Raw genomic sequence first — 22,730 nt, forward strand, 5'->3', positions numbered from 1 at the left:
CTTATTCAACATAATATTGGATGTCTTAGTCACTACAACAAAGTAAGACAAAATAAAAGGCATGCAAATTAGAAAAGAAAAAATAAAACTGTCTCTATTTGCAGATGAAATATTTGCCTAGGTAGAAAATTCCAAGTCACCCGTAAAAAAAAAAAAATCATAGAATCAATAACTAGTTCAGCAAAGTGAGAGGATACAAGATCAACACACAAAAATCTATCTCACGTCTATATAAAAAATGGACAGGTAGATACTGAATTACAATCACTATAATATATACTGAAGGATGTAAAAAAAAAAGGTTCAAATACGTGTAAATATTTTTGGATGTAAAGATAATATTAGATATATGGCATTTTTTCCCAAACTTATTTAAAAATGTAATTCCAATCAAAACCTTATAGCATTTTTCATAGAAGTGTATGTGTGCAAAAATAGCCAAGACAATGTTCAAATTATGACATTATAAATTATAATAATGAAAATAATTGAAATTGATAAATGGAACTATGGAGCAGGCTAGACAGTTTAGATGAATGTGGATGAGTATAGCTACATGATTTTAGTATGCAATATTGATTCAACTCACTTCAGTGGAGAAAAGATGAACAACTCAGCAATGGTATTGAGAAAATTGATTATGCATTCACAAACATAAATTTGAGACTGATTAAGAACCGCACGTGTGTCTGTGAGTGTGTTATACACATTTACCCTGAGATGTATTTACATATATACACAAAGAGGTATGTAGCAGGAAATTGATTTCATGATTATTTATGATAATGATAACTTAGAAACAAACAAACTGCCTATCAAAACTAGAGTCATAAAACAAATTATAGCATATCAAATTATGGAATCCTGTTCAATAAATTAAAAAAAAAAAAAAAGGTAAACCATATGTACTGACATAAAAAAATCTCAGAGGCATATTGTTGGGAGTACAAAGCAAGTTATAGAAAATATTATTTTTAAATAACTATTTTTTTCATCTTTCTTTAAAATGTCTAAACACCCACACATTGCTATCAAAAACAGAATAACTTTCTGGAAGATTTGGAGTCCCTATTTCTTGATTCCTGAGTTCAACTGTGACCTCTCAGAGAACCTTCTGTCCAGAATTCTCTTCCTTAAGAACATGTGTTTCAGAACAGGGTAGAAAATGTCTGTTCTTCAGCATCGGAACCACACCCTTGTGAGGGAGCACCTTTAAAAGAGAACAGGTTTGTCATTATATTGTGATGATCTCCTTTGAATAATAGTAAAGAATTTAGGAGCATAGCTTCTAGAAAGTTAGCAGCAGCAGCTCTTTGAATCTCAAGATTCCCTCCCTTGTAAAATTACAATGAAAATGAATGTCCTATAACACATTTAAGAACATAGAAAATCTGTATACATGTGTCAAGAGAGGAAGAGCCAGAGAATAGCCACAGCCTCAGGCTGAGCAGCACACCGTCCTGAGCAATAAATTAGGATCCTGACTTATAGCGGGTTTAACCTGCTAGACAGAGAACAGGTTAGTAAACTATAAATGCTGGATCATTAGAGAAGATTCTCTTATTTCCCAGATAGAAAAATAAATGTTCACCTTATTTCAGATCCTAACTCTGGAGAGAACAGTGATTATTTCTAGTTTTTCTTGTTTGGCAGGGTGTAATCTCTAGTTTTGTATATATACTAAATAAGACCTTTCTGGGAAATTTATTCTCTTTCTTGACCTCAAGCCAAACTAGGAGTTACAAAGGAACAGGTATTCCTACCCAATTTTTAAAAGAGAGAGAGAGAGAGAGAGAGAGAGAGAGAGAGAGAGAGAGAGAGAGAATGGAGGCTTTAAGTCACATGGTTGAGGAGAAAAGAATGGTGGAAAGGTTATTGGTTGCTTTGCCACAGAATATAACTATTCCCCTTCAACACTAATGCTCAAATGTTGCTAGAGTGAAGGGTCTACCCTTCCCCCATCACACACTCTCTGGAGAACCATCAAGCCTGCACTCTGTTCTTCCCTGCCACAGACCACAGGACCTAAACGAGGTCAAAGTCACATTTTGCTAGATTTTCAGTCTTGGGGGCAAGAGGGCACTTTCCTGGGGATCTTTCTGGCTTCTGCTCTCTCTTGACTTTAAACTTCCTTTAGGGAACCATTTTCATTTCCAAGAAAACCCTCTTTTCCCCTTAAGTTAAAAGAATCATTATCTATTGCTTGCACCCAAGAGCCAAGGACATCGAGAGCCAGCCTTACGCACGGATGAGTTAGAGAGGGCTTGTTTGAGTTTCACTGAGTCTTCACTTTTCACACACCTGCCTCATTCCACCTTCAGTCCCATTCCCTCCCCAACCTCCCTCCATCCATATCTGCTTTCTGAAAGACACTTGATGAGCTCATTTACACACATACATAGAAGAGGAGTTTGCTCTTTTATTAATACATTCTATTCAAATCCTGCTACATGCATGTTATTGTGTTAAGACTTACAGATAAGAGTATAAATAAGAATGATTTAACTCCGGTCCTGTAGTCTGATAAAGCTGTAAACCCTGCACACTGCTTATGGGATCTCTAATGACAAGCTTCAGAGACGCATGGAGGAGAAGGGGCTTCCTTCCGACCCTGGAGTCAGATCAGATCTGAAGTTGGTAGCCGCTGACTAGTGTTTCCTGCTTAGGAAATAAAGTCACTTCTAGTTCAACAGTGAACAAAGCATCACCAGTCATATACTGATTTTCCCACATCAAGTGCCCTTTCCCCCTCTCTGTTTTATTGTGACTTTGTTGACCCAGTTAGACCCTCATCACAGAATCCTTCACAGCGCTCACACGAAGAGAACTCACTGACCAGAGTTAGAACAACCTTTGACCAAAAGGTTGTTTTCAGAATCACTCGACCTAAAAAATTAAGTGAATAAAAATAGCACTTACCTTACTACTGAAATTATTTTAATAAGTAACTGTAGAAAATTTTGAAAATGTAAATAGCAAAAATAAGGTACATAAAAATAACTGCAACCCTACAAAGAGATAGCCACTATTAACAGGTTGGCATACGTATTTTCAATTTTTGTTTTTATTTCTATGCACATACATACATACATATATAATGTCATTCATATATATATATATATATATATGCTTTTAGAAGACAGAGATTGTGTTTTAATAACTTTTTGATTGTGAATGGAAGATATCTTTGAAACAGCAGTTCAACTTGTCAAACATAATCAGAGTTTTAGTCATTATTTTTACTATTTGCTCTGCTAGGCATCAGTTTAATACACTGAATGCCTTATCTCATTTAATTCTTGCAACAACGTCATGACGTTGGTACTATTATCACCATCAATTTTACAGAACACCAAGGCTTACGACAGACCCAGATCCTGTCACACTGTTCATGGTGGATCTGAAAATCAGCCTTGGGTAACAGTTATAAAGGGGGATGTGCAGAGAACACACTGAGCGGTATGGGCTCCCACGGAGAAAGCAATGAAGACACTGGAGATACATGTCTGGAGCCCTGACATCTGTCTCTTTCCAGGTTCCCTTGGCGAGGACACAACGAAAACAATGGTGACTCCCACCCACCTGTCTCTGCATTCCTGTAGTGTGTGAACATTATTCAACCTACCCGATTTAAAAGCTTTTCAAAGGTGCCATCTCCAGATACTGAGAGGAAATGTCTGTTTTCACGTGGGACGAAACTCCTCTGGTTTGAATTATAGGTTGTAGCTTCCCCACTGACCCAGAGAGGGGCTGATGAAGGCAGAACAGAAGGCTGGGTGTCAACAGCTGTGACAGGCACACATTCTGTGCGGTAAAGCACCATCCTGCCTTTCACATGGAGAGAGTACAAGCCCCTCATGTTCCCCTTGGCAAAAGTTTCCACAAGGCAGACGTGAACACGTCACCAGGCACAAAGACGCAGCTCTAGGGCAGGAGAGCCAGGCTTCCTGATGTCCCTGTGAAGTCAGCAGGGCCCAGGAAAGGTGTCTGAGGTGCTCAGGACAGTCCTCACTTTAGCAACTGATAGAGGAGCTTCTCCCTTCTGACTGTGTCTTTTAGCTCAAGAAGGGGTGCTGCAGAGCTCAAAATGGCTCCTGATTCCACAGAGTTATCTCCACAGAGACTTAGCCCTTACCACTGGGCTGAACCCCACCTGATATCATTGATTTCTACCATCCTCAAGGCCATGTGGAAAACCACTCCACATAATAAAGTAGAATAACAACAATAAAAAGCTTAGCTCTACACAACAGACTCAAGATGACAAGCTGATTGCTTACCCCCTATTAACCATCATTCAGGTTCTAAATTAATAGTGAATGAGCCTTGCCCTGGCCAGTTTGCTCAGTGGTTAGAGCTTTGGCCCATAGACCAAAGGGTACAGGATTTGATTCTGTCAAGGGCACATTCCTGGGTTGCAGGTTCGATCCCCAGCCTTGGTCGGGGTGGTGCAGGAGATGACCAGTTCACATGTCTGTCTCACAACAATGTTTCTCTCTCTCCCTCCCTCTCTTCCACTCTGTCTAAAAATCAATGGAAAAAGATTCTCGGGTGAGGATTAACAAGAACAAGAAAATAGTGAATGAGCCTCAAAAAGTATATATATAAGCTATTGCATAAATACACAAGATTGGAATTTAAGTTTTGAGACCTCAGCATCTTTTCCAAAACGCCAGCACCTGTAGTGAGACAGCTGTCAGCTGCACACACAAGCCTGCGAAGGGCTCCGGGCCCCACGGCCCAGCTGTTCCAGTCCTCTCGCTCCCTCCTCCCCTGCCCTGACAGCAGGCCTGCGAAGGGGCCTCCATATCAATAGGAGGGAAAGTTCAAGGTTTGATGATAACACAAGCGTGAACATTTTATTTACCAACTGTAGAATAATGTCTCATTTTCAAGTGACTAGAATTTAATAGACCACAGGAATAAATAGCCCAAAAGAGTGAATTTTAAAAGTCTCTAGGTGTAGGAGGTAAAAATAAATTGCTTTGTAAGTCTAACCCTTGACTCATCATGCTTGCCCAAAAACACACAGTTATATATGCACTAAAGGAATTTTAGCTATTTTTTTTTACCACCTTTTTTTCCCATGGCAGCTCCTTGCCCATGGGAAGGACTCATTCATTCACTTGTTCAAACATTTACTGAGCAACTACTATGTGCCAGCTTGTATCATCCCTGGGGACACAGAGATAACAAAAAACACAAAAGCTTAATGGATTCTGTACTCAGAAGAATGATCAAAATTTAAGCATGTAGTGCTTCAGAAAATACAGTATGTATACCGTGCCATTGGACATGGAGAGGATGGGCAAGCATTATAGAGAAAGAGTCAGTTGAGCCGATCAAGATCAACTTTTCAACTTTATGCTATGATTAGACTTATTAAATTGTTGCTACCTTATGAAAGTACTTAAATTCAGAAATAGTAAATATTTTGCATAATCTTCACCTTCACCGTGCAGGTCAGGGAAAACCACGTGAACAAACAGGAACTGCTTCCAACTCTTTGCAGTCAAGTGACATAGTGGAGGCTGCTGTCGGGTTTTACAGCAGAAGCAACGTTACCTCTAGGAGACTGTCTACGGGGCATCAGTTAGCAGTGCCTGGGCCACGTCTCTCTTCATGTTTACTAAAATCCCTCCCTTCTACCACACTGTTGTCTGAAACAGTATATGGAGCATTTTATTTCTTTATCCATCCTAAGTTTCTCCCCAATAAACGTGAAAATATCTTTGAAGAGGAAGCAGATTAGTATCACTCTAGCTTGGAGTTATTTTACTATTTCCTGAAGACAAGCTTAAATAGAAAAATAGAAGGACATTTATGACTTCCTTAGGTAGCAAGGGGATTAAAAGGGCACCACTGAGTCTGATAGAAGACCCAGAGAGGAGATAGAAAACATTGGCTGAACACAAATTCTCCCATTTTAGTATTTTACCCTGTTCTACTAATTTCTTTCTTTAATTCTCTGTCCTCCCCTGAACACTAACCACCTGCCCTTCTTTCCTCCCCATTTCTGAATTCTTAAGCCTCCCCTCAAGAAAAATAAAAAATTCTGTTTAAGCTCTAAGAAGGTTGTCTAATGATCTCAGTTTCTCTGTTGAGATTGATCACTGGGAGTTTAACACAAAATGATTCACAGACACCACAGACCAAAGTAAACACAATGTGTATTGGCCCCCTCAGCTCCCAAGTACACTTCTGAACACTGTACTACAATATACCAGTGAACACTGGGGGCTCAAAGAAGACACTTTATGTACAACACATGTTATATCACCAACATGCCTTGGAAGCAATTGTGTCTGGTTAGTAGACCCCTGAGCTTTGCTAAGAGGCCAAAAATTATATTTTTTACATCATAAAATTTTCTAGTGCCAAAGAATTTGGAGCAATCCTCCTAGACCTGCATCTAAGAGGTTGATAGCCAAAGTCCCTCTGCAGGAAAACAAATCATAAGCATATTCATTTACTTATTTTTTTTTCTCTCTAGTGCCAGAAAACGACTTGGCAATGGGGATAAAGTGATGAAGGAAATACAATCCCAACGTTTGGAGATTTCAAAACAATCTGATTTAAAAGGAATGGATAGGACTTCTCGGTTTTCAGACAGGGTAGTATTGACTTACTGGAAAGGAAATTATTTACCTGGCCAGGCAATCTGTTCTTCCAAAAAACGTGAACTATTCCTTGTCAAAATCCCAACAGAAGAAAGTATTAGCAATGTGATCTCTCTAAAATAGACCTCTATGTAAAATCTCTGGTAACAGATGATTTTATAAATCTTAAGATGGGCTCTCTAGTTTCCATTCTTCAAACTACAGGGTAAGTTTGCCCAGCTGGTATGGCTCGGTGCTTGAGCATCAACCTATTGACTAAGAGGTTGCTGGTTCGATTCCCAGTCAAGGCACGTGCCCAGGTTTCGGGCTTGATCCCCAGTAGGGGACACGCAGGAGGCAGCCAATGATTTTTCTTTCTTACTGATGTTTCTATCTCTCTCTTTCTCTCTTCCTTCCTCTCTGTCTAAAAACCAATAAAAGTTAAAATAATAATAATAATAATAAAAAGCACTGAGCATAATGACTAACTGGTTAAAAAAAGAAAAAAAAAAAAAACTACAGGGCAAATTTTATTTTAAAATCAGGTCCTGGTATCCAAGGCTGGGCCATTTTAAACTTAAACACCAAGAGTTGATCAGCTTGATGAGGAATACAGCCATGGTAAGGCTCTGGGTCTCAGGAAACATCTAATCAGAACGTGTGCTGGTTTCCATTCCAAGTCCTCAAGTAGTAATTCATCAATATTTCCAAATAAAAAAATAAATATAGATTCCAGAAAACTTTGTTTTGCACTGTCCAAATTATCTAAACTGGAAGATTGAATTCCCTTATGCCACAACCCAAGAAAATGTTTAACTATGTATTTTTAGTTGTGTGATAAAGAAATTTTTGAGTAACCTTTATTAATTGAGCCAAATTAGGCATGTATGGGAAATAAGACTGCTAGTTTCTATGTAGGCAGATCAAGAAAATCCTTGGAAGTTAGGACGAGTTGTCTGTCCTTGATCTGTCCTTGATCAAGCAGAGGGGAGCCAGAGAAGCCTTCTGAGTAAACAAGAGATGTGGTAAAAGTGGACAGTGTAGAATGAACTAGAGGCTGGACAAGAGTCTAGATTGGGGTTACTTTTAATATAAAGAAGAAGGTGATATTTAAAAGGGAGAAAAAACAAAGTGAAATATAACATTCCTTGTTGAACCTCAGAGAGTAGTGGGAAGAGGGAGCAGAAAGAGATAAACCAGGAACTTGCATGCACATATGCATAAACAATGGACACAGACTATAGTGTGGTAAAGGCAAGGAGGGTGTGGGAGTCAGGAGGAGGGGGTCAATGGTGGGGGAGAAGAGGACATATGCAATACTTTCAGCAATAAAGATAAAAGTTTTTTTTAAAGATTACTTTCAAAGAAAAAAATACAATTTATTTGGATTTCTTATTTGCTTTGGAAATATAATTTAAATTTTAAGTCCATAATGTTTAATCCCAGTTGGGTGAGGTTTAGAACATGACTTACCAGTAAAGTTTGGTTGATAATGGTGCCTATCTCACAGAATCACTGTGATTATTAAATGACATAATGCATTAAGTATACTATTAGAATAATGCAGCTACATAACAAGTACTCTATCAAAAACAGACTTTCTTTCAATATTACTATATTATTATTGTAAACAACAAAAATGAGAACAAAACTATAGTTTTCTTTTTGAATAGTGTATTTTTTGTAGTCACCATGTTCTTTTACATTTCTAAATGGATGTTTAAATACATGGATTTTCTTATAAAACATCACTGGATGAAATAGCAATTGGTGCACTGTGAGGATAAAAAGTTACTTTTCATTATATATTATTTAGCATTTTAATTTTTAATGTATTGTCTATTTAAGAAAATATATATTAAAAATGAAACAAGTAAAAAGTTGTGGTCATATGGGAAAGCAATTAACAAATGATAAATATGTTTATTCAAAAGTGGGGGTAATTATAATAATGAGTTAACATTAATTAAGTGCCTACAAATGCTAACCACTGCTTTAATTTATTTCATATATATGATTAAATCAATGAGGTTAGTACCATTAGTCTCCTGAAATGCAAAGGAAGTATTACTAGTACTCCCAAGTTATTGATGAAGTACAGAAAGGTTTACCAGCTTGTCTTCAAGGTAACTGCACTTATTAATAGTAGACCTAAGATGTGAACTCAGACAATGCAGCTACATATATTCACATACTTATAGCATTTAAGAAAACAAAATCAGAACTAAGTCTATGTATCATTAACGTTGGCTCTCCCATCCATAATATCTGGGACAGATGTTTCTGCAAGAAAGTACTCTATAACTTGAAACATGTCTCCATGCATAACGAGTCTACCTCAATGGTCTAATGACCGGCCACATCTGAACAACCTAGTGATAGCCTCAGACCACAGGTATGGAGCCATATTTTTTTCATAAGAACAGAGAATAAAATGAAACAATAAAAACATTTGTAAACATGTTGAAACTAGTAAATCCTCCTCAATATTCAAATTTAATGTCAGCATCCAAAAGCAAATAAACAATCAGTAGGTCTTTTTTAATTCTTCCAAAATTCTGGAATTTCTTAAATATCTGTCTACTTTGCACCTGCCCAGTGAATGATTAAATTTGTGAGAGTGGTAAAACTATGTCAAAATTACTGATCGGTGAAACTGTTGCAAGTGGGTAGAAGAGTTGCAGTGCTGAGAACCGCAGAAAGGGGCAACATCTCAGAAAGTAGAGCACCTGGCAGTGGAAATATTACAAAGTGGCCTGCATCTAAATGCCTGGCTCAGGTGAGACACATTAAAGGAACCTGATAAAACTTCTGAATGATGCTTGGCCCATGACTTCCCAGTTTCATAAGATGAAAGTTTGGAAGACGTGTGGCCTGAACTGGCCTCTATCAAGATGCCCTATCAAAACTCAATTTATATGCCCTGGCCGGTTTGGCTCAGTGGTTAGAGTGTCAGCCTGCGGTCCTGAGAGAACCGGGTTCGGTTCCCGCTAAGGGCATGTACCTCGGTTGCAGTTTGTCCCCGGCCCTGGTCGGTTGTGCGGGTGGCAGCCTCTCGATGTGTTCCTTTCACGTCGATGTTTTTCTCTCTCTCTGTTCCTCTCTCTCCCTCCCACTCTACCTGAACAAAAACAAAAACAAAAAGAAAAAAGAAAAAACTCAATTTATAGAAAACAATCATTCCAGTTTTGTTTTTTTTTTCTTTTTCTTTTAGTTGCCCTTTGACAACTCCATAACCTTCCAATTTTATAATTATCTGGTATCATAAGAAACTCTAAGGCAAAATAAATGTTATATTTGTATGAAACTGCCTAACCTTGAAATGACAGATTACTCTATGATCTTTGTCAGGTTTGCTGAAGCATTAAATTCATTGAGTTTTTCTTCAGCTGGTTGTAGCCTAGGGTATACTGTAGCAATCATAAGTCCCCAGGAAGCCTTTATGATTCATTTTTACTCATTTTTTTCAAATCAATGGAGTTAAAGAAACATTTTGGTGAAGAGGGTCAGGTAATCTGTGAGTTGATGCAAACCATGAGTTTTCATTTATAAGTGGAACTGCGAGTTACTTGCTTGTGAACCTCCTGGGTAAGACTAGAAAGGAATTTTGCCTGGGATATGGATGGGGTAGACACTATAGTGTGAAAGAATGGCAGAGACATAACTCAGTAATTTTCATGGAACAGAAGTAGGTAGATATTCTTCCAAAAACAATATATTTGCTGAAATTAGTTGGGGTAAATGTAAAATCAAGTTTAAAATAAATGTTTGCTGGAATTTTTAGGACCTTTGTATACAAACATACTTTGTGAATATCTAGGAAGGGGATGTTTATGTAGAATTTGTCAAACATTTTAATGTTAAGTAACTATTAACCTTTTCAAAAAAATACAGGTTGTGAAATGTTTAGATAAGTACTAATATTACTGTGAATCTCATCTATGGGAAAGTAAAAGTTATAAACCCTGAAGCTATTCTTACCCTGTGGAAATCATTCATATAAATGGTAATTCTATGAGGCTAAAGCTTTAAAAAGCCAAAACCAAGAACTGTCACAGAAAAGTAACTGTGTTCCAATATGGATACCATCAACCAAAGACCATAAGGAACACACACTTAGACAAAAGTTGTTTATAAATTAATGTAGCAAGAAAGAACATACCATTTCAGAGAAGATTCTAAAATAGCGGCAGAGTGAATGGAAGCTACACAGACAGTCTCCCAGGACCAAACTGGAATTAAAACTAAAATAAATACAAATCATCAGGAAAACAAACAAACAGAAAACCAAATGGAGATAACCTGTATAACCAGAGACAGAAAGAGGACTCCAAATAGAGCCTGTAGGAACTGCCGAGGTGTGAGAGGGTGAGCTGGGAACACACGGACAGCAGCTGGTTTAGCTGGGAGCAGTTACCTCAGAGTTAAAATTCCAAGCAGGCTCCACAGCACAGTGTGCCAGGAGAGAACACTAAATTAGTTACAGCCACTCACCTTGGGCTCCAGCAAGGGGAGGGCAGACTGGACTGGAACTGTGTGGAGAGACTTGGAAGTTTGGAGAGCTTGGAGGGTCCTGGGAGTTTTGTGCTGAATTACTACCTCATAGGACAGAAGCCATATTTCTCACAGAGCCCCAGGGAGAAGCAACAGCCCATCCCACAGGAAATTGCCACCACCTGGCTAGGCCAGAGAAATGCAAATTGAGGCTGATTAACAACTAGAGACAGATTGTAAGTTTCTGCCCCTCCTGCTGAAAATCCTCTTACCCTGAACATCTGACAGAGTTTTTCATTCACCTGAGGGATACAACCCAAGGCTCACCAAGTAAGTGAGACTAACAGCTAGCAGGCAAATGCAAGAGGAAAACTGAACCTTTGATTGGCCTGAAAATCTACCCAGGAAAGTAAGACTGGACAGAGTGTTTAATGTAGGCCCTACCACATTCATCCAAACCCAGTAGAGGGACCCACAACCAGTGGAACATCAACACCCACAGGGAAAATTTGGCAGGCTCCAAAACCCACTGAGACAGCCAAAATGGTGAAACAAAGAAGAAAATCCAAAATGAAAGAACAAGAGAATTTTACAGAAGATGAGGTAAATGAAATGCAATTAAGCAACTTATCAGAGGTAGAGTTGTGAGTAATGATAATGAGGAAACTCAACAGTGTGAGTAAAGAGCTCAACAGTTGAATAAAGATATAGAAACATTGAAAATCAACCAATTAGAAATGAAAAATCACCAAGCAGAAAAGAAGGATGACATAACAGAAGTGAAGAACACATTGGAAGGAATAACTAGCAGAGTATAGGAGGCCGAGGACCAGATCAGTGACAGGGGAGAAAAAAAATTATCAAATCAGAGAACCGAAGAAGAAAAAACAACAACATCTGCATCATAGGAATTCCAGAAGAAGAGAAAATGAGCAGGGTTAGAGGATATATTTGAAAAAATAGTGACAGAAAACTCCCCTAATTTCATGAAGAAAAAAGCATACAAGTTTAAGAAGCACAGAGAGCCCCAAGTAAGAAGAACCCAAACAGGCCCACACCAAGACCCATAGTAATTTAAATGCCAAAAATTAAAGACAAAGAGAGAATCCTAAAGGCAGCAAGAGATAAGCAACAGGTTACCTACAAAGGAACCCCCATAAGGCTCTCAGCTGACTTCTCAACAGAAACACTACAGGTCAGATGGGAATAGCATGAAGTAATCAAGGTCATGAAAAACAACTATCTGATCCAAGACTACTCTATCCAGCAAGGCTATCATTCAAAATAGAAGGTCAAATAAAGAGCTTCAAGACAAAAGAAAAGAGGCTAAAGGAATATATTACCACCAAACCAGTACTGCAAGAAATGTTAAAAGCACTGCTATAATTAGCAGAAGAAATAGAAAGAAAACTATAACTACAATAAACAAAAATGGCAATAAATAAGTACATATCAATAATAATCTTAAATTTAAGTGGATTAAACACTCCAATGGAAAGACACGGAGTAGCTGATTAGTTAAGAAAGCATGACTTATATATATGTTGTCTACAAGAGACTAATCTCACAACAAAACACTCACATAGGTTGAAAGTGAAGGAACGGGAAAAATCTTCCAAGCAAATGAAAAGAAAAAAAAGAGCTGGGGTAGCAATACGCATATTCAATAAAATAGACTTCAAAATGAAGGCCATTACATATTTCTGAAAGGCTTTATCCAACAGGAGGATATAACCTTGGTAAACATTTATGCACCCAATATAGGAGGAACAAAATACATTTTAAAACTTCTGGAGGACCTCAAAGGAGAAACTGACAGCAATATAATCATAGAAGGGGACTTAAACACCCCACTGACATCACTGGATAGATCCTCTAAACATAAATGAACAAGAAAACGGAGACTCTAAATGATGCATTAGATCAAATGGATTTAATACATATCTACAGAGAATTATACCACAAAACTACAGAATTTACATTCTTCTCAAGTGCACTTGGAACATTCCCAAAGATAGACCACCAGTTGGGACATAAAGTAAGTCTCTACAAGTTCAAGAAGACCAAAATCATATCAAGCATCTTCTCAGATCACAATGGCACGAAACTAGAAATCAATTACAATAAAAACATTCAAACACATGCAGGCTAAATAGCATGTTGTTAAACAATGCTGGGTTACCAAGAACATCAAGGAAGAAATTAAAAATTGTATGGAAACCAATGAAAATGAACACACAACTACACAAAATTCATGGGCATTGAAAGCAGTGCTGAGAGGGAAGTTTATAGCACTACAGGCCTACCTCAAGAAAAAAGAAAAATTTCTAATTGGCTATCTAACCTCACCTCTTAAAGAACTAAAAAGTAAACAAAACAAAAAAACCAGAGCAAGTAGAAGAAATACTAAAGGTCAGAGCAAAAATAAACAACATAGAAAACCATTCAAAAGATCAATGAAACAAAGAGCTTGTTCTTTGAAAAGATAAACAAGATTGACTCTTGGCCAGACCCACCAAGAAACAACGAGAGAGTATACAAATAAACAAAATCAGTAACAAAAGAGAAGTAACTGACACCACAGAAACACAAGATTGTTACAAAATACTGTGAACAACTATATGCCAACAAATTGGACAATCTAAGTGAAATGAAAATATTTCTAGAATCACACAGTCTCTCAACACTGAACCAGTAATAGAGTGAAAACCTGAAAAGACCAATAACAACTAAGGAAATTGAGGATATAATAAATAAACTCCCAGCAAACAAAAGACCAGGCCCAAATAGCTTCACAGGAGAGTTTTACCGAACATTCAAAGAAGATCTAATATCCATTCTCCTCAAACAATTCCAAAAAATTCAAGAAGAAGGAAGACTTCCAATCTTGTTCTATGAGGCCAGCATAAATCTAACTCCAAAATCAGATAAAGACACTACAAAGAAAGAAAACTACAGGCCAATACCCCTGATGAACATAGATGCCAAAATCTTGAACAAAATATTAGCAAGTTAGATCTAGCAATACATTAAAAATATTATTCACCATGACCAAGTGGGATTCATCCCAGGAATTCAAGGCTTGTACAATATTTACAAATTAATAAATGTGATACACCACATAAACAAAATAAAAGATAGAAACCATATGAACATATCAATAGATGCTGAAAAAGCATTTGACAAAATCCAGCACCTGTTTCTGATAAAAAAACATAGAGAATGTGGGAACAGAGGGATCCTAACTTGACATTATAAAGGCCAAATCTGAAAAACCTACAGCCAACATCATACTCAACGGACAAAAACTGAAAGTGTTTCCCTTAAGAACATGAACAAGTCAGGGATGCTCACGTTCACCACTCTTATTTAACATAGTACTAGAAGTCTTAGCCACAGCAATTGGACATGAAGAAAAAACGAAAGGAATCCAAATTGGAAAGGAGGTAGTGAAACTCATTATTTGTAGATGACATGATATTATACATAGAAAATCCTAAAGATGAAAAAATCTACTGGAGATAATAAATTAATTTGGCAAATATCAGTATACAAAAATAAAATCAATAAATTGACGGCATTCTTATATACCAATAATAAACTCACAGAAAGAGAAACTGAAAATAATTCCATTTACCATAGCAGCAAAAAAAAAACTAAGATACCTAGGAATAAACCTAACCAAAGAAGTAAAGGACCTGTTCTCAGAAAACTATAGGACATTGAAAAAAGAAATAGAGGAAGTAATAAAAAAGTGGAGGGTATACCTTATTCATGGATTGGAAGAATCAACAACATTAAAATGTCCATTCTATTCAAAGCAATCTATAGATTTAGTGCAATCCCCATTAAAATACCAACATCATATTTCATGGAACTTGATAAAATACTCAAAAAGTTTATATGGAGTGCAAAAATGACCCTGAATAGCCACAGCAATCTTGAAAAAGAACAAAGTAGGAGGGATCACAATACCAGGTATCAGGACATACTACAAAGCCATTATAAGCAAAACAGCCTGGTACCGGCAAAAGTACAGGCATATAGATCAATGGAACGAAACAGAGAACTCGAAAATTGACCCAAGACATTATGCTCAATTAATATTTGACAAAGCTGGCAAGAGCATATAATGGAATAAAAACAGCCTCTTTAACAAATGGTGTTGGAAAATTGAACAGCTACATGCAAAAAAAAAAAAGAAAAAGAAAGAAAGAAAAGAAACTTGAACACCAACTTACACCGTACATAACAATAAACTAAAAATGGATAAAAGACATAAATGTAACTCACAAATCCATAAAAATCCTGGAAGAAAATGTATGCAACAAAATTTCGGACATCACACACAGCAGAATTTTCTGCACTGATACCATGCTTAAGGCAATAAAAACAAAGGAAAAAATGAATACGTGGGACTACATCAAACTAAAAAGCCCCTGCACAGCAAAAAAAATAATAATAATAATAAGCATCAAAATGATGGAAAGGGAACCCACTGTGTGGAATAGCATAACTGCCAACAATACATCAAGTAAGGGGTTAATTTCTAAAATGTAGAGAGTACTCATACAACTCAACAAAAGGAAGACAAAGAACCCAATTAAAAAATAGGCAGAGGACCTAAAGAGACACCTCTCCAGACAGGACATATAAATGGCCAAGAGACATATGAAAAAATACTCAACATCACTAATCATCAGAGAGATGCAAATTTAAATGGCTATGAGGTATCACCTCACGCCTGCCAGAATGTCTGCCATCAACAAATCATCAAACAACAAGTGTTGGCTAGGGTGTGGAGAAAAGGAAACTCTAGTACACTGCTGGTGGGAATGCAGACTGGTGCAGCCACTATGGAAAACAATATGGTGGTTCCTCAAAAAATTAAAAATTGAACTACCATTTGACCCATTGGTCTCACTTCTAGGAATATAGCCTAAGAAGCTCAAAACATCAATCAGAAAGATGTACCCCTATGTTCATAGCAGCAGTATTTACAATTGCGAATATTGCTAAGATCTGGAAACAGCCCAAGTGTCCATCAATAGGTGAGTGGATAAAAAAGCTGTATATACACAATGGAGTACTATGCAGCTGTAAGAAAGAAAGATCTCTTATCCTTTGAGAAAACATGGAGAGACCTGCAGAGTATTATGCTAGGCAAAATAAGTCAATCAGAGAAAAATAAATGCCAGACGATCTCACTTATTTGCAGAATATAATGAACAAAATAAGCTGATGAACAAAATAGACCCAGAGACATAGAAAGGAGTATGGTTCAGACTGACAAACCTCAGAGGAGGGGATCGGGGCAGGGGGGAGGAAGAGATAAACCAAAGAACTTATATGCATAACCAATGGACATGGGGGGAGGGGGAGAAACATCTCTAACAAAAATTAATTAATAATTAAAAAAAGAACATACCCTTTCAATCAGAAAAATAAAAGTATTTCCATTTTGAAAGGGGACATACTGAGGAGCCCCTGGATTACTATCTCTACATGCTCAAGATTCAGAGATAATCACAGGGAAAACCATTGAATTAATAAATGTAGAAAGACTCAGAATATCATTTTATTTCTTCTCAAAGCCCTGAAGAAACCAGTCTTTCATCAGCTAAAAATGCATGACGTTATCTATCGAGCCATGTATGGTTCCTCCTTGTTGGACATTAGCTCCCTACAGATGCTGCTGCTCCATGTAGGGACATCTAGCCCTGGCCAGCCATTCTAGAAATGGTTGGAACCAAGTGAGACAAGGCAAGAATTTTATCCTGATTTCAGTAAGCGAGTGACCATATCCTACCTAGATCATGTCCATTTCAGTGTCTCCAACTCTTAGACAATCACCCTAAAATCTGGGCTCAATATTACATGAAACTAATCACCTGAGGAGCAACAGAAGGGTGATTCATTTTATGTAATATTCTTTTTAGTCTGTGACATAAACACATCTCTACCCCTGATCCCTGTCATTCCCATAAATCTTTATGAAACCATACTAAGGGGTAAGTATACCTAACCATCCTTTGAGAAATTAAAATATTAAGAGAAATTAAAATAAACAGAATATGACATTTATCACATATTGAATTGGTAAAGAAAACTAAAACACTGCAACATCATCACATGGTCCCTTTGCTAAACCATGATGGGGGGGGGTCATTTTTTCTAGTGACAAGATGCCCCATAGCCTCATCTAACACACCCTTTCCAAGTTTCAATTTACATTTGAAATGAATTAGTAGCCAGAATTCTGTTTGAAGATTATAGAAATAGAACAAACAAAGGCAGTCTTAAGGGACAGCTCATATCATGCTCTGATGTGGCCAACAGAGTCTTCCTTCTGTTCAGAATTAAATTATATTATATTTATTCACAATTAAAATTTTGGATTAGCAGGACTCAGCCTATTTTCACTGGACAAGCACTGGATAAAGACTGCTACTTTAGGAATCTATGACAAGCTCAGTCTTTTAAAGGTATTTATTTGTGTTCACAGTGATCTATGTTGTGAGAATCTTAGTTTGGTTGCATATTCTTTGATGCAGCACATTTATTCATTCAATCATTAGTTCTTAAAAGCCCACTATGTTTCCAGATATATGCTAGGTGCTGGTAGGGTCTGTTTCTAAGGCACTCCAGCCTAGAAGGAACTTATGCTGGATAGAGGCATTGCCTCCAGGAATTCCAGGCATTGTGTATTATAACCCTTGGCACTGTCACATTTCTTCAATTTAGAGGTTATTTAAAAATATTTTACTCCCATGCCAAATTTCTAATGGTACTTTATTTTTCTCTTATAGTACTGCTGTGCTATACATCTATTTATGCTAAAAGACACATTTTCACTCTACTCTACCATGCTCGGCATTCCAAGAGTTTGACATGAATGAAGATCAGCAGGCTTCTTGGGCCTCTGGTTTCTCTTTGGGTTTAGCCAATAGAGAGCATCTGGCCAAAGACCGAAGAAAGGGAGAAGAGTAAGAATGGTTATGCAATCTCCTTGCATTGACATGGGCTGGCTGCATCCCTACCTGAAGGCCATAGCTCTTATAATGAGCTCTTCTCTATGCAGCTCCCTCTTGTCCAGGTTTCACCGTTTCCATTCCCTCCTTACCATCAGCCTAGTAGTAGTCATTTCTCCTGTTAATCACCATGTTACTTCCCTAACTTTTATTCTTTGCCTTTGTACAGAGAAAGAATCCACATCATTGTACAGAGTCCATGCATTAAAATCTCCTCAAATCACCCAATTTCAATGTGCACTCTGCTTCTCCTTGCTCCATAAATGATAAAGATGCCTCTCTTTTCTTTTTGCCATAGATTTTACATGTTTGGAAGTTATTTATGATCTTTCTGGGGGGAAGGGGTTATTTGTTTGTTTGTTTGCTTGTTTTACCAAATCTGTTCCATAATCTTAATTGAGTGTCCACTATGTTGATGCTAAATCCTGAGAATACAAAGATGGATAAGACATCTACTTTGCCACGCTTCACTGAGTGGTAGAAAAAGACACATGAATGATGTCACCATAATTTAGCATCTAAATTAGGATACTTCTGCATAAGAAAAAGGGTACTGTTCATAATTGCACTAGGACACTGGCCTAAACCAAAAATAGGTTATTGTTTAATATTGTGATGAATACTTCCACTGAATTCAGGAACATAGTCACTGAATGCTATCTATATGCTTGAAATTAGAGACAGAAAGATTAATATGAAGGGCTTTCCCTCTAGGAGGTTAAAGCCCATTACAGATTATAGAACCAAACAAATAATTTTAACCAAAGTGATACGTATTTGCAGACAGACATTCCTATAGGCTGAACAAGAAATGGGGGGGAGGGGCAGTAGTATCTACAGTCACCTGGGTAGTAACTGCTTTTTCCCAATGAGAAACAAGAAGGCAATCATGCTGATGTTATGATCCATGATCAGAAATGTTACAAACATTGGTAATAGAGATGTAAATTCCAAGGATCACTAGACACCACTGTGGCATATTTGAGGTTTATAGATTTGGTAGTCCCTGGCCTTGCTTGGTGTCACCAGCAGCTACTGTAAGTAGCCTAGAATAAGCACATATTAGGTGAGGTCCTGTGCAGATAAATGACCTGACAGCACTCTCTGCTGAGGGGCAAGAAGGTATATTCAGTTCTTCCAGTATACTTAAATAACTGTTCACTTACAAGCTAATCTAATTTGGAAGACAAATATTACCTCTATTAGGTTAATTAGTTATCTATCCGTATATTATATGAGACAGAGATCCTAAGTTGTTAGCAGGGGTAAGGATGGTAGAGATTTAACAGAGTCCAGGTTATTCCATTTCTTTTATGGGTTGTTTTGAAGCTCCTATGAGAAAAGAAAGTGGTAAATAAGTGGTATTTGTCCTTTTCCAAGAACTTTAAGAAGGATGACGTTTTACTGACATGGCTAGAAGCTTCATCTTTCACTATGCCATATTCATCAATTTCATATGAAGCTTAGGAAGTAGGTCAATGGAAATTTGACTATATTTTAGATGGATGTTTCCTACTACCCAGGCAATTTTTAGGATTTAATGCCCATAGTGACTAATTTATGTACATGGATACAATCTGCTCTCAGTAAAAATGACAGTGATAGATTTTCCGCCACATGATCCCACTGGACCAGTAAACCAGCCAGGAAATAAGACACTGAGAAGGTCTGTCTTTCGCACCAAAATATCTGGTCCTGAACTCTAAGGAGAAAGTACCAAAGATTTAGAGTACTGATTTGACTTCAATTTATTCATTTCTCTCCCCTCTCCCACCTTCGCCCACCTATTTTTTTATGGAAAAAAATGCCCTCTGATTTTCTTTTTTTCTAAGAAGCTTCAACAGTTATCTAGCTAATTAAAATAGGATTTCTAATAAGTGAATAGCCACAAAAAGGCTAACACTGATTCTGCTCTCCACAAGCAAACTTCAGAAAAGGATGCCCACATCTGGGAATACCTGCAATTAATCTCCAACTCCAGTGATGCAGCAGCTGAGAGGCATTTATAAATGCAGCCACAAGAAAAGGAGTAAGTGGCTTCTTCTCTTCCTCTAGCTTGCTCTCCATTGCCTCAAACCATCTTAGCAAAAGTGGTCTTCTGAATAGTCAAAGATCTCAGCTCAAATTTATCAAATTATCATGAATTTGAAAATAGTAGGGCATTACAGCCTAACTCAAAATCCTGACTTTTGAATTGTTCCCTCACAAGCAATATAATCAGCCCAAACTTGTGGGGTATACATGTGTTGTACCCACACATATATATTTATAACTATAAAACAAAAAATGTATCAGCTTTAAAAAAGAAATAACCTATGGTCATAAATTCTTTGGGATATCACTTTTTAGAAAGTAAAATAAAGTGCCATATGAAACTGGAGATATTTCCAGGAAATCAAAAACAATTGATAGAACCCTGGCTGGTTTGACTTAGCAGTTACAGTGTTGGCCCATGGACCAAAGCCACGGGTTCAATTCCAGTCAAGGGCATGTACCTCGGTTGCAGTTTGGTCCCAGCCCCGGTCAAAGTTGTGCAGGAGGCAACAAATAGATGTGTCTCCCTCACATAGCTGTTTCTCTCTCTCTCTCTCCCTCTCCCTCTCTCTCTCTCTCTCTCTCTCTCTCTCTCCCCTCCCTCCCTTTCTCCCATTCTATCTAAAGATAAATGGAAAAATATCCTCAAGTGAGGATTTAAAAATATAAATAATAATAATAATTGATAGAAAAAGCCACATCTTAATTTGGAATCAAAGCAACAATGCAGGATACTTTATTAGAATAAAATTCTAATGTAAAAATTCAACATTAATTAATTTATATATTGATAATAAAACTCTTAAGTAAATATAAAAAGAGAAACTCTTAACCTAATATAAGATATATCAGGAAACCTATCTCAAATACACACTGAACAGTAAAATATTAAAGGCATTTCCTTCAGAGTCAGTTGAAAGACATTATCAATGACTCTACTCAATTTTGGACTAATGATCTTAGTTAGTGAATCAAGACAAGACAAAGAATGAAAGAAAAGTGTTAAGATTTGGGGAGGATTGATGTCTTTTGAAGATGATATGATTATCTCTACAAAAAAGCAAAGAGATTGAGCAAACAATTGGAAATAAAGAGTTCTGCAAAGTTGCTGGATCTAAAATTAATGTTCAAAATCAATGGCATGTATAAAAAATAGACTAAAATATATCATTTATTATAGAAAAGGTGAAAAAAGGGGAGGGAGGAAAGAAGAGAGAAAAAAATGGAAGGAAGAAAAGGAAAGTACCTATAAATATGGTACAATTTGCCAACTATTTATGGAGAAAAGTATAAAACATTACTGAACAGCTGAGAAGAAAGCCTATGTAAATGGAGAAAGACACACCTGTTTATGTTTCATGGGACTCAGTATCTTAAAGAGGTAATTTATCCCCAAATGAATCTACATAGCTAATGTAATTCTAGTTGAGATCTCAACATGATCTTTTTCAGAATCTGATCTACTGCTTAAAAAACATATACATTAGTTGAAGACCTAATTGCCCAGTGTCAAAATCACGAATGAGAACCCTGTGGTAGTTGTTAGCTAAATCCACTGCTAAAATAAAAATGTCTTTTACCTGCTGGGCCACAGACAACTCTTACCATAGTATATTGATAGTCATTAGATGTTGAGTCACTTTCTCCCTGCTAAGTGAGATGTCTGCAAAATCCTCACGATGCCTGTTGTGAGTTCTGACTTCAGTTTTTGTGCCTGAATATTGACATTCTTTCGGCGTCAAAGCCAAGCAAAGAATGTGCGGTGGGCACTTACTACCATGATGCACAAAGCTGTCTGTAGCAAGTAGAAATCAAAATCATGAGTCGAGTCTTTGCTGCAGCATTAAGACTGGCTCAGACTCGCAGCTCTGTGGACTCCTAAGAGAGTAAAAAAATGAAACCTAAGGGTGAGTGAACATGAGTCCCGCCACATTCACAGGAAGACATCAGCCTAGTGCAGCGCAGGGGTCCTTAATTATGCTGCGTTAGGAGGACCGGGTGTTCCTACCTCCCGCAGGCACCCGTGCAGCCGCATGTGCCTGAAATTGGTGGGGCCGCACTCCTTGCTGGGCTAACAGGTCTCCGAGGCTGGTCGGACTAAACTAGGGTTTCTGAGATGGTTTCCCTTCCAAACCCTTTGATTTTCTATTCATCTCCAGTGGGTTCATTTGGCTGACTCTATGTTTGGCTCATTCTGGAAACAGTCCCCATAGGGGGAAATTATCTGTTTGGGAGTGAAGTGCTGTAGAGGAGCAGGTGCAGAGAACACGCTGGGAAGACAAACATTCCTACCTCGATCTATTCATTATACACAATTCTCCTGCAGTGAAGGCTATGAATGTAATGCTAAGTAGACAGGGCCCAGTTTTTGAATTCATCTAACTTTGGTGCTAAGAAAACCAAATACAGGAAGCAAAGGAATGTTAATAAAAATGACTTACTATAAGGTTTTAATATTGGAGCTAATTCCAATATTGATTTCAAATACAGATAAAATTTGCAAAGGCCTAGAACACTATTCTAAAATGCCATATCTGTGTGTATATTCAAAATATCTACAAGATATATCACA

The sequence above is a fragment of the Molossus molossus genome, unplaced genomic scaffold, assembly GCF_014108415.1.
Source record: "Molossus molossus isolate mMolMol1 unplaced genomic scaffold, mMolMol1.p scaffold_m16_p_17, whole genome shotgun sequence".
Lineage (NCBI taxonomy): Eukaryota > Metazoa > Chordata > Mammalia > Chiroptera > Molossidae > Molossus > Molossus molossus.